We start from the raw sequence: 14,716 nt of genomic DNA, 5'->3' as shown, positions 1-14,716 counted from the left end.
GTCAGATTAGCCTAGTCTTGAAGGAGGAATGACATATGTTATTAAAGCGTTGCCTTGAGGACTGTTCACGGAATTCCGCATCCAACAAGCTGAAAAAAAGCGTTAAGATCTTACACTTTTGTCATTCTTTTGGTCTCCCACAGGTTGCGCTTCCGTACTTGTTGCGTGGATGCACCCAGAATGGGACATTGCTCTACATATTTTAGCCGTACACCAATTCTTTCTAAACAACCTGAAAATTCCTCTAATACTCGGGTGAACAATGAAAGCCTGATGTCTACTCCATTTACAAGGCATCAGCCGAGAAGCTATCATCACTCATTTTACCTAATGATGAATGGATGAATAGAAGTGAAGTTTACCTCAAAAAGTGACCAGAAGGCACACATTTTTCGGTCGAGCGATCAACTACAAAAGACTAATTAGGCGTCCTGTTGTGGAAAAACCCTTGCTGCCCCAAGCTTAACTCCGCAATCGTCGCATCTTTTGCATCTGTAATAACCGGGACGTCCATGATTTTTTTCACAAAGGACCTGGCTGGCTTGTTTCAAACAATGCGTGAAAGATGAGCAGACACATATTCTCGAAAATTTGCAGGCCAAAACCACTAACCACAACCAAATGTAGTTCAATATTAATAAGCTTCTAAATCAAGCGGTTTAAAAACACCCCAAAATATACCTATTGCAAGTGACCTTGTTTTAAATAATTCTGACGCCGTTGCGAGAATTGGTCAAATCATGCTGCATGGTCAAGAGATAACGAGATAGGTGCCAAACTAGAAATTTATTTTAGCAAAAAGATCACTGATTTTTTCCAACCATCCTATTTTACGTCGACGTTTTCGGTCTTCATGGTTACCATCAAAAGCTCCCTCGAAAAAAAGACCGAATTGTAATCCCTATAAAATTCGCTGTGAGAGTCCAGTGTGGGACCACGGAGTGCGTGGTATCTAAATTGGCAAGTCCCATTGCAAGACAGCTATCTCCTCTTTTAGGAATCCTGGTTACTCAATGCGTTCACTAGGTTGTTACATGTAGCTAGAGTAGATAACATCAAAATTCCGAGTGGGAGTTGAAACGGAAATTTTATCCGTAACCAGATTCTGACAAGGATCGGGTGGTCTTCTGTGACTCACTAAGGACTTATGTGTCCAGCAAGTAAGATATTTGCTGTCCAGATATTCAGCAAGTCAGTAAGAATACAGATCTTGGAAGAAGTAACCATGTACTGTCAAACAGTTCTCTAGTTGGAAGCACAAACACTATTCAGTAACGGGGAGGAAAAACAGTGAACCCTTATGGGAGCTGTAATGATAGCAGAGTGTGAGGAGTCATCTGAAATATCTTTTTTCCATTTGCGTACGAAATTAGTCAAAAACCGGTGAAATTGTCAAAGACAGTGTATCAGGCCCAGAAAAACGGGTAGTAACTCTATGGCTTCCTTAAAAATAGTCGTTGTAACATAATGAACTGCAGTGGCTCCTGTTCGGAAAATGTGGACTAGCTGTCTTCTCCTAAGAGACACATTAAAAAAACTGAAGCCGAACAGTCACCTGGTTCAGGGTGGTGCGTTAGATAAACCGAGTGCTCTAGCTAAGTGATAGTCACACGTGCTCGGAGGTAGGGAAATAAGAACTGAGGCTGTGCTGAAAGGCTTTGTGATTCCCAAAAAAGGCGACAACTAGAATACTGGGTTCGTCTATTTGGAATCTTGTAGGAAAGTCAGATACTGGACCAAAAGCGTCTCATATCTGGATAGCTACTACTATTTTCAAACAAGTTAGTAATCCGCTTGTATAGGCACCAGTCCTGTAACGTCCCTACAAGCTTGCGAATTAGGGTCCATTGGTAAGGCTTCAATCTTTTGCTTGTACAGTGTTGTCAGTCCGCCAATTGAATGGTATACACGGTTAATAATAGCTTTCGTGCTCTACTGGTTCCACCAGTCACCGACTTGTCACAGTCATGAGACGACGCAAACAAATACAGTCATTTAAGCCCGCTCTAAAAAATAGGCTTGAGAAAACTCGAGGCTGTAAGTGGGCGGAACATGCTAGGAAGGATGCACCAAGCGCGTACTTGGTTCTTTCCTTAAAAAACTTATAACAATGCAAAAGAAAATAAAAACCCAGCGAAATCTTAAGTAGACAGTCAAAAAGGGCTTTCGTTCTGGTACAAAAAGTCAGGGTAATGCACAAAATGAACAGGTTTGTAGGCCTGGCGAACATATTGTTTTTTTCTAGTATTGGGTGATGTTTTTCAAAGTGGAATTAGACCAATAGAAGCCGCGATGAAAACAACCGTACACGTTATTTAAAAAAATAATGACTGTCGACTGACATCTCTATAGGTTTATTGCTCATTTTTAGTAACAGGCACTTTATCTCAAAGATGCCAATATAAGACGGTCCAAGATATGGACTTCTAAACGGTGACTGCAGGGAACATGTTGGTATGAATGTAACTAGACCTATGTACGACTGTCAGAGGCTCACAATTTAATGTTGTTTTCTTGTTTGGTGGTTTTTTTAGCGGTGTATGATCATATGACCGCGCAAATTTTGCAGTCGAAAAAATGATGGTAGCTTTCTCTGTCTGCCATTGAGGTAGACAACAGCACAGAACGTCCGTAGCATATGCTGGCAACTCAACCATTATTATATATGGAGGCTCCCATTACATTTGGAACTGCTTTCCTTGATGAGTTTTTGTGTTCATTGGGAGACATAAAAAAGCGCCCAGTTACCTGAAGCGCTTTTAGGACTTTGTATGGGAACGTTTGCAACCAAAGCTTTCAGTAGCTAGCTAAAAATGGACTCAGGGTCAATCGCGAGTTCCGGCTACTAAAACTGGACGGCCATACTGGGCCAAATGACGCTAAAGAAGAACAGTTGTGACCGTAATTCAATGGTCTCAGACAATCTTCAGAGATGGTTTGTGTGGTTGATGAGGTGAGTAGTCAGGTAAGCTGTTTAATGCTGTTGACGACGACCAGGCTTTGGAGATGTGCAAACAGTAGCTATAGCACGCCATGTTACCTTGGTGTGTTGGTATTTTAAAAAAGAACGGATTCAGTTGAGAACGTTCTTGGGCCCTAGACTTTGTGAGACTTTGTGTTAAAAACATGGCTAAGACAGGCATTCCCGGATGTAACAAGCTGCAAACTGCGTCATATATAACGCGTCGGTTAGCGAACTAAATTACCTTGCGGGTTGTGTCATAAGGCATATTGCGCCTCTTTCAGAGATACTAAAAGGAAGAAATTAACATCACCGTAGCTGCTGTATGATAGTTCTTTAGATTTGTGTCTTGGGAATTTGCGGTTTCTTACCACTTCCAGGACATGTTATTACAGAATAATAAAGCTTTTGAAAACAGCATTCAGCACATTAAACTTATCATGGGCGTTGGTCACGAATTGAGAGGCGTATTTTAACTGTTTGGTTTTCAGGGATAACTATCATTCAGATGAGAAAAATCGTACATGGTCAGCTTGCTTTACCATCATGCAAAGTTGCGTTAAGCATAGAGTGTTAAACAGTCAAATGACGCTTTCCCGCAGCAGGTGTTTAAAATAGGCCTTTGCCGTAAGAGACCCACAGGTGACAGCCTGGTTAGCGAACTTCTTGCCGATTGTTCGTAACAATATAGTTTCGTGTATTAATTAGTCGTTCAGCTGTAACACTCTTTCGATGGATGGCTGCCACGCCACCAAAAGGAAGCACAAAGGCTGCGGTAGTGCAAGGTTTCCCAAGCCTAGACAAAGGAAGTCGAGGAAAAGTTCAGTTTTGAACCGCGAACCTCCCGTTCAGTAAACTTGCGCTCTACCCACTGAGCCGTCTGTTCTTGATTGTCACACTTTGAAGCAGATTTATGGGTCATCTAAAGCTTTGTTACTCAGCACAGAGCTTGATAGAAACTTCGGTTCCATTGGGTTTGTAAGACGTCGGTCTTGGACAGGTGAGAACTCATCCGAAACTACGCCGAGTTTTCAATTGATCGCAACCTGTAGATTTCGGAAAAGACATTTAATTGGTCTACCACTCTGTGCCTTCGACAGCGAAAAAGCTTCAAAAGTTATCGAAACCCACGAAAATTTTTCGAGGTTTAGGATTAACGTTGGCAAGACGTCAATCGAATGTTCACATGACTGTAACTCTTGCATTTTAGATGTAGAGGAGATTGTGGGTTGGTTGGACAAGTAACATAGGGTCTGACCTTGGATCGTGTTTTGATCAGACTACTGTGTGTGGGACCTATATCCCCGACATGGGAACGGTGAACCAAAGAGGTGTCGTTTCGGAGATTGCACATGTTTTGATATTCTGTTTCCCCTGGAATCAATTAGGATGTCATTAGCTGGTGGCTCCACCAAAATTTGCTTGCATCAATGAATACTTTTGTGATCTGTTGCTGGGATGTGTCCTCAAGAGCCTCGACGAACGACACAAGTGAGGGCAATGCTGACCTGATTGGTTGCAAATGGACAAATTTTCGTCACCAACCTGCTTACCATTAGCTAGATTGGCCCCTCACTTTACTGATTTTTCCATCCACAGTGGACCTGTACGGGGTTTTACTTTAGACGGTTCTTACTGTCACTCTTCAGTTACCTCACCACAGTAGACAGTGGACATTCTAGGCTGAGTGACCGGTACATGCTGCACGCATATGAATAGTCGTTGAATCTATACATCCTGAGTATTTGAGAGGCGAAACGATCCTTTTCGGCATATTTAATAGCAGATTTTATATCGGATAATCGTACTTCATCACACCCCACTGCCTCTGCTGTCAGAAAACACCGTGGAAAAAAAGTTTCCCAATTCAGACAAAACATCTCGAGTGCACCTTAGAATGTCGATTTCAGGTGTATATTTCTGATGCCGGAATTAGTGGTCAACTTCTAATCGCGCGTGTGCTTACCACCCACAAACTGCTTTAAGCACTCGAGTACCAAAAGACCCAAGATTTATAGAAAAAAATCAACGGCACTTAAACCGTAGAGGTTGTTGCCCCTAAGATGACGTTTTCAACGCCGGATATCGAAGCCTGGACACTGTCAGTATCCAAAGCCAAGAAAGGAAGGCCATGGGGAACAATCGTAGTTAAGCCATGGTAGGGCGTGCAGACAGACTTCGGTTTACAACCATAGTGAAAGAAAATGCGTATTAGTTACCTGTTAAAAAGTGATCATGTATGGAAAAAAGGCGCACAGAAACAAAGCAACACAATAAACTCGGTTTATTTTGGAGACTTGCGGCTCAGAAGAGAAGAGAGACCCTGAGGCTTGTCTGTAGGAAAAAATCGAAGTCCCACCACAATCTGAAGGAAGCCAAAGGCTACGTGAATTATCAAGCCTTAAGTTGAAAACAAACTACTTTTCTTGGGGCAGTCTGAGCCAAACTGCTGAAGCTGTACTGACCTTGGAGTGGATCACTGCATACCTTCCAAAACTTTTTACCGGTGAGGGCGAGAAGCGAATGAAGATCCTCTAGGGGGTTGTAGAGGCTTTTTTTTGCATCACTGTGCTACGTCGATTGGTGATGGTAACTCGCCGTCAGACGAATCAGGGGAGTTTCCAAAGCGATATTCAAGATCACCAGAATTAAGAAACAGGCCCAGATTGTTGACAACTGATGGATAATATTAACCATGCAATGGTCCCGGTAAAAAAAATCACTTCGCTAAAGTCAAAATCAATAATAATTCGCATTCGGAAATTCCACGAAGCTTTTTAGAGGCCATGCACTTTTATCGGTTACAAATTTATTCTTCTCCTCGACTTCATCAGGCAAACATGGGGAGCCAGATGATTAAAACTATATGTGCCGGAATTCTGGAGAGGCAGGGGCGGTTTCTGAAATTACAGCATGAGAAAATGCCAAATAATCAACAAAAATAAAAGTTCATCTTGAAAGTGGGGCCGACAAGCAGTATATGGCTCTTTTTTCTTAATGGGCTTCATCACCAGTAAGCATATCACGAAGCTCAGGTGATCTCGAGCCAAAGACATTCCGGCTACCAGTTTAGACACTCGACCGTTCGACCACAAGTGACTGGTCAGCACTGACTTGCAATTGGACAGGATACCCCCGGAGTTTATGAGATGCTCACTGTTGGAGATTCCCGATAAGGATGAAGCGGCTGTGCAGTGCCTGCAGGCTTTCTCGATGTAGACCAGCTTTATTTTCAGGAAGTAAGCTCCAATCTCCAAGCATCCTCACACCACCAAATCAGCTGAAAAATTGACCGGTAAACATGGCAGCTCTCCTGTGGGACCTCATCAGATTATCGTGGAAATTTTTTTCTTAACACACCGAAAAACATGGTCGACTTTGATTTATTCTTCGATTCTCGGGTAAGAGTCAGTTGGGGTTGGCATTTTGTCATTTGATACACGACCCATCGTTACCGATTCGCTTCTCGTCCGATATTTTTCAGCTCCCTATTGCTATCAGGTTTACGAGGGTGCTTCTACTTGATACGGCGACAATTTTTAACAGCGTTTCTGACCGAACGAGACTTCATAACATAGAAATTTAGCCGACATGCACCCCGAGTGGAATCACAGCATTACTATGGGAGAAAAGAGCTTCACACTTCCAAATATAGGTGGGCCACGAACGTCAAACATGCAGAGGAAACTAGCCACAACAGAGTCTACATCATACAGCTGTGTGCACACAAAACACAGTATACGGCGACACAGATCTTTTCAGTTCTGTTAAGAAAGCCATCGTAACCTTTGCTACTCCACGCAGGGCAAAGGACAATCAACCCACTGTTAGGCCTATTATTGAGTTAGCCACCCGATTCTATTGTCTACTGCCCTCTATATGGCCAACTATAGTGTCCAAAGTCCGTCAAGAGTTTCCTGATAGTTATGGGGAGACAAATCGTCCTAAAGTATTGCACTTCAATCTTGGTTTCTATATGTAGATGGTGGCTTCGTCAGACAGGTCATTTGAAGCAAAAGGGCATGTTGCTGACGTTTGTTGACATAGCTCACAGGTTGCGGTGGATCTGTCAAGAGTGTAGTAGCGTAGTATCTTGTGTTATCTCTTCACTGCAGAACAACAGAAGACCCATGTTCTGAAGATATTGAATCTTAAGCCAAAGTTCGATACAAAGTAAAGCAAATGCTAAAGTGCATCACTGAAAGTCTTCGTTAAAATGTGAAGCTTAAAGCATCACCGTTTTTCCAAGGAACAATAAACACATGCTACAAGATAAGGGGTCATCCAAGAAACAATAGATAGCTGTATGGTCTCTGTACTGACCTACACTCCAAGTGTTCAGAAACACAGATCTGATGAGGTCAGAGGACAAGGATGGCTTACAACCTTCACCGTCATCGTGGAAGCGTTCCCGCAGCGATACATGCTGGTCCATGACCCAGTAATCATCAGCAATGCGCCAATTTTCAGTGGGGTTTGAACCCGCGACCTGCAGTTGGAGGTAGGCCTTCGGCCGCAATCGGCCAATCAGCAGTTGTTGATGCGGAACTTCACTTTTGCATCTTTGTAAAGCTGGACACCACTGGCTCATCAAAACACCCTAATCTGCCCCAGATTGCTGTTTTGTGTTGATTCTGCAAGTGATCATAAAAACAGAAACACAACATTTACAGGTCAGAGATAAAACTCGAGGTTTGGTTTTGGAACTTTCTTGATCCAGTAAGGTGTAAGTGGAGACGCACTCGAAAGTCAATCAAGTTTCAAACAATCCGTTAGCCGACCGATGGAAACAACCTTGTAATTAAAATAAACTGGCATGATTCTCGAATGAAATCATCAGTCACATCGCCGAGAAGAATGGAATGCAAGAGATCTGTTTATCTATCTATCTATCTATCTATCTATCCATTTATCTTTGAATGTCAAGTCGTTCAAATAAATACAGGTTTGTCTATGCGAAACATTGTATTGCGTCTGCGGACCATGGAATTCAAATACGGTGACCTTCAAACTGTTCCGTCACACATGTCACAACTTCTGACACAAAGGCAGGAAAGCGCGTTAGAGCTAGACAAAAATTACAACGCCCCGATTTATGGAATATCGGGCTAATCTTCCGAACGATATGAGGAATAAACCTTGGGCGAAGTGACGTAGGAATTTCCCAGAAGAACTGTCAGGCACTTATTGAAGCGACTGAGCCTTTGATGACACGCCCGCGGAACCCACACTTTGCACCACCACTTTGCCTCAAGATTGTGCTTGGCTGTTATAGCACCCGTCCACAAATAGTCTTGAAGAACAGGCGCCACGAACTTGGGTATGTTGTGGATCATTTGGAGCACTCCTTAACTTTCAGAACCATGGTATAATACAACTCTTTCTGAGGAGACTGTTCGTCTGGCCTGCTTCACTGCTACTACTGAAAGGAAGAAGGCCCTCACTGCGGAGTTATTTTTTAGGAAATGCCAACTGACCGGTTACAGACCATTAGACAGGGAAGCGAAACTCTCATTTGCATCTTATTTACAAAAACTGGACTTCCATCTTCTGCTGAACGCGCCTTCTTGAATTTTCCCGGATATTCATTGACTCCAATCATTCGTTGCTCAAATCTAAGCAAATGCTACAAAGCGACTCCACAAGTTCCGCAACAGATTTCCCTTTTCAAGAGACGTAAAGCGAATTTACAAGAACAAAACATACTACTCGCATGCCTCCCCATCAGTAGCATCACAGTTACACTGCTACTACTCGTAAGTAGTAGGAAATTGAGGCTTCTCTTGAGGCTCTTCAGGAAGCATTTTGCCCAGTCGGACAGGAATTTGCACGCCTGCTACGATGAAAAATAATTCCAGGTTGACGAGAGACTTGCTTGAAATTTGCTTGAATCGCTAATAGATGAGAATTTCAGTTGAATCTTGATCAATTTGGCGGGCAAGTGACTGTTTGTCGAAACACCTTCACTTGTAATTGGGGTAATCCATACCTGCAGCATCAACACATCAAAGAAAACTTGAGAGCGTGCATTTCACAGTAGAACTCATACCAAACTTTACTCGTTTCCGATCGTAGTCTCTGCAATACCCACTGCCGCCGGCTTTCCCACCACTCATCACACACTGGTCATTTGTCTGCAGTGATCTGGAATTTCTCACCATGCCTTAGGCATGGAGTGGACACAAACAGTTCATCCTGTCCAGTTTATACCTTATTTACACTAGAGACGTACGCCAGTGTAGCGGTGACAATACTCATATGGAACGATTTCCTATCGTTGCTGCCCTCAGAGTCTGTTCTCATCACATACGTTTAGTTTTGAAAGACAGATCAAACTCCTTCTAAAGCTGTTCTTCCGTCTTTTCTAATTACAGGATAACGCTGGTTTGAAAGCTCCCACTATTTTGACCATGTGCATTGCCGCCATTTTTATTTGGAAATATTTTGTCTAACCGTTCTGCATTTTCCTCATTTTCAATTCGAGATTGTACGATAGCCGGTTGATTGTCAATACCGCGTCAATAAATTGCATTTCCATACGCGTGATTTTATTCGAGCGTTCATTTCTAGTGGGAATTATCATCAATGTGCTTCTCATTTATCTCAGGGGGTGGGGTTCGAACCCATGACCATCCAACTAGGAGTGTGAGGGAAAACAGGTCAGTCACGAACGGCTGACCAGCACTGTGATTAAATCGCGTCACGATTCAAATCACGTGGTCACGTGTTATCTGGCTTTTGGATGAAAGGTTCACCTAACTTGTGAGATGATTCCCTTTCTAAACACATTATTTATCGATTGACTTTCGCAGATGGTAGAATTCTAAGTGCCCTCAACCTGCAAATAATAGTCAGCCTACGCTAAAAAGCCCAGAGTTTCTAGCTGTCTCTGATTTCTCGACATTTCAGGACGGAGTAGTTGCATATGCAGGGTGAAATTCATTCAAAACTCGAAATCTGCTGATGATATTATGAAATTGTGAATCTGCGGCAGTCGATTGGGCAACAGTTACGAAGCACATGGTTTAGTGGTGGGAGAATTTGTGTTCAGAGTGATCCTTTGCCCTGACAATCACGTCATATGGAAAATCGAAACCTAAGCAGTGTTAAGAAACATCGTCAATTAGTTTTGATTTTGGTTTGTTCTCCAAGTTTATCAACTGGATCGCAAGCGTTTCATCACCAGTCAACTGGTCACCTTCGGTGTTCATGGAGTGTGGATGGGTTCGTCAAGCTCAGCGAAGTAACAAACTAAGAGGACCATAAAAATAATCGGTCTTTCTCTTTGTACGACCCGGATCGCAATCAACTATGGAAATCAAACAAATACTTTGGAAATGATGCTCGACCGAACTCAACGATATTTTAAACCATACTGGTGTATAAAATCCTTGAAAGGTGTGCTGCAGAAAAGCGGCTCTTTCAACAAATAAAAGAGCGTTTCCTCATGTGCCTTTCTGCTTACAGTCATGAACATGTGAAGACTGCGCGTTATATCTGCTTGAACAGCAGCATGAGGTTTATCGGCTGCCGTTCTACGTCTTCCCAATGCCTAAACCACACCGAACGAGTAGGAGTTCAACTATGACAACCTTTCGCAAGCACGATGGCTGAGATTCTACCGGGGCGTAGACATAATCGATCGAGAGCTAGGGGTGGGTTCGGAACAAGGACCTTCCAGCCAATAACTTTGCGCCTTAACCCACCAATCAGAATGGAGTCCACCTTCTAAACCCTCTCCTGTTCATGAAGCACATCAGAGCTGGAGCACTGCTGATTTACCTTTTGGGCTAATTCATCCCTCCATGGTACAGACTAGGATAGGTGTTAAAGTCCTTATTTCTGAAGGTTTTTATCCGGTTATAAACACAATGGGTAACCAAGTAAACGGAACAATTAAGAGTTGTCACTGTTGGAGGGAGACAATTGTACTGCCAAAATTCCAGCCTACTAATGAACAGTTCAAGTAGTTTGAAGAAATCATTCGTTGGAATTTTAGTTACATAAGAATGTTCATATTCACATCGCTCTCGTTTGAACAGTCATCCTCCTGTCCTGGTGCAATTATTCTGGTGAATCCACACCAAATGGGGGGAGAACACTGGACTCGAGTTTTGCTCTTATTAGAGCTCATCATCAGTGCATATCCAATGGATATCCATGCATATCCACCTGACATGCGAGGTGAACGTGTTACCACTATTCCACCAACTCACAGTGGACGCACCTGAATTTTCACGTCTGAACGGGCGAACGTGTTCATGCTAGAGCGATGTGGTTGGTATGCCCTACACACCATCGATACGACGGCCCAGCAACTGTCCTAGTTGTGCTGATCGATTGGTCCGCTTGTTAGGAATTCGCAGTAAGGTGGCGTCACAGGCAACCACTTAGAAACGGAGCCAATAGATCGCACTAAATCCATGCTTCGCGAAATTCGCCGAGAATATATTACTGATCGTTCCAGTAATGGCCGCCAGCCGGGTCGATTCCGACAGGGAACGCGATGGTTCAACAAATAGCTCTGTTGGAACCACATAGAAGACGTATTTATGAAAACTTTTTACAAGACGACGGTCTGTTCCACACACTTTCTTCTCTGTAATAAAATCTCCCCCTATTACGGCCGTCCTTTTCATAATACTCCCCCCACCGCAATTGTATTCACTGTCATCAAAGAGTGTATGAGAACGCTATCAAATTCGCCGAGAATATATTACTGATCGTTCCAGTAATGACCGCTAGTTGGGTCGATTCCGACTGGGAACGCGCGGTTCAACAAATAGCTCTGTTAGGACCACATAGAAGGCGTATTTATGAAGACTTTTTACAAGACGACCGTCTGTTCCACACACTTCCTTCTCTGTAATAAAATCTCTCCCTATTACGGTTGTCCTTTCTGTAATACTCCGCCTACTGCAATTGTATTCATTGTCATCAAAGAGTGTATTAGAACGCCATCCTCCCTCATTTTCCCCATTGAAACCTTGTGAAAATCGATATATCAGAGCGTTCTCAGATCTTCTCGACGCGTCCCTACACGGCCCCTTCCACCCACTGCCTGCCGGACCCCAAAAATCTCTTTTTACAAGCCTCTCTTCCAGAAAAAACCCATATGCTTGTGCATCATATACTCCGTAATACAGTAAGTGAATGGACCAAAGACTTATCTGATGGGTGACATTTTGAAGCTTGTTCAGTCGGGTGCATTTGAGTGCATTCGTCCCCGAGTCGTAAGCTTCTGTACTCGTTCCTTCGCCTGAAAATTCGATATCGGTGACAGATGGAGAACGACCAAAATCTCGACCAGTAAAACAGATCAGGAGGACTGGGCCTGCTTCTAAGAAAACCTGTGAAAGTCAGGATTGATTTGCATCGAAAAGATATTACTGTCAGCTGTGGTTGATCGATCTGTTTAGTTCAGTTCCCATTTCTTCAGAAACACCAATCAAATCGTTTGAGCGTAGATATTTTCGTCTGTTGAGATGTGATAACTGAGATCGTCCAGAGTAGGGTCAGATGTCAGGAGCTCCCATAGGGCTAAGAATGTGCACTGCTGATGAGTCTAGCGTGTGTGCTTGAGTCTATATTAGATAGTTTCTGAATTCCCGTCCCTCCTAATTCAATTAAAAACCAGTACCTCTTGGGTATTTAAGCAATTCCAACGTCAGGCTCACCAAAGACCGTGTCGCCAATAGGCGTCACGAATTAATGCGAACTCAAGTACATATGTGCGACATGATGCAGTGCCGACCATAGTTCAGTAGGTGAAACATCCTCCCGCAAGTGGGCATTTCCAAGACGCATGCGCCTGTTGTAAAATAGCTCTTTTTCAATTGGTTAGTTGGTGGCAGGATAGCAATCCGGCCAGACGGATGTTTCGCACTAATGAGCAGATGGCTTAAACTGTCTTACTCACTTATTCGTTTCATAGTTATCGTGTTCGGCAAACACATGATTCACAAGCACACAGCTGTTTGTTGGCCGGTATTATCGGCAGTTCTCTGTGGATGGTCGGAGAAGCGGTCAATGCTCACCGGCCGACCTGACGGTTTCTGGAATTAACTGTTGCTACTGGCCCATTGTAAGTAGTTAGAGCGCTGCTCTAAATTTTCTGCACAATGCAGTGACAGCCACCGAGGTAATATAAGATCCTCAGCCCTCAGTCTGAGTTTGTCGTGTTAATTTATTGTACGGTGGTGTGAGGGCAAGTTGCTGCATTTCCGAGCATTGAGCAAGACGGATGATAACAGCGGCTCATGCTGGAACATCACGAATGGATTGGGAACGATCAGCTGTTCAGTATTTCATTAAGCTATCAAATATATGAAAAAATTCTAACCGCGTAACGAGTAAAACACTCAGCTATTCAAAATCAGATACCGAAAATGCGTGATACACTTGGCAAATGGCCTGAGAGAGGATTGGATTGCCTGAGATCATGTCAAGAATCGATCAATTGGTCCTGTGTCTTGCCACGCTGACTATGCCCCAGTAAGCAGGGTGCTCGAAGCAGATACTTTTGAATGCACGATTCAGGTTTGAACCTTTTGACAACTACTACCCTCGCGATGTTGAGCATTACGACCGTGCTTCTCCGCATTGTAATAGGACTATCTTGGTAGATCACACGGAACACTATCACGGGACTAGCTTGATGCCTACCGAGAACAGTTTGTCAACCAGGAAGGCATACGTTCAGACATGGGTTTGGAGGAATTTATCGTCATTCGGCGAGGAAACCCGCAAACACGTTGTCTGAATGGCAGTTTGGAGGAATTTATCGTCATTCGGCGAGACACTAAGAGTCAAGTCGGTAGGAAACCCGCGAACACGTTGTCTGAATGGCCTAGTGGCTATTTTTACGTAGACCACTATAGTGGCTATTTTTACGTAGACCATCGAGAACAGTTGAGTTACAGTTTTTCCACGGTCTCACTTCAAGAGCGAACACTGCAGACTAATTTTGTTGCACTTTTCACGCTCCTTTTTGAAACCAAGTCTCGGGTCATCCAACAGGCTTCTATTAGGTTGATTGCATTGAACTGGAAGTGCCAATCGATCCATTAATTGTAGGCTAACGACCATGCCCTCATACGTCTTCATCCGGCCACGCTCCGATGAATGGCATTCACACAATTTGTATTCGAGTGCATTCACACCCTGTTCTGATGCAGCCGATTCAATTTACTCAATTTCTAGAGTATGAGCAAAGGTCATCTGGCCGAGCTGTTTGTTGTGCAACTCAGCGATCCTATCAGAGTGGACACAAACATCAGATGGGACACGCATAAGCAGGGAACGGCCTTCGAATCGACCCAACAGAGATCACGTGTACAATCAGACGGATTCACTGGTAGACGTGTGAATAAAAGGGATAATGGAGAACAGGGGTGAGTGAGTCGCAGTGTCTTGGGCTAACTCAGATTCAGCTGTCGTGAAGGTTAGCCAACTACTTTTATTTTCACCCGATAATTACGTCTCGACACGAGACTCGGCTTAATGTGCCGCATCAGGCTGCCCCACATTCGAGATATCGCAATACATTGTCTGGACACAACGCACCACTAATAAGGTTGACGGAAATTCTTCGACAGCCCACAACTGACTTCGCCATTCCTGAGGCTCATCAGGCAGACCGGGAGCTTCAGGCAGTTTCAGCTAAGTGTGCAAATGAGAGTAGCTGGCGAATGCCCTCTGGGTTCAACTAGAGCATACAGTTGACAGAATCTCGGGCACTGCGCCTACCTGAAG

This window comes from Opisthorchis viverrini (genome assembly GCF_000715545.1).
Source record: "Opisthorchis viverrini unplaced genomic scaffold opera_v5_204, whole genome shotgun sequence".
NCBI lineage: Eukaryota > Metazoa > Platyhelminthes > Trematoda > Opisthorchiida > Opisthorchiidae > Opisthorchis > Opisthorchis viverrini.
This window is presented reverse-complemented; position numbering follows the sequence as displayed.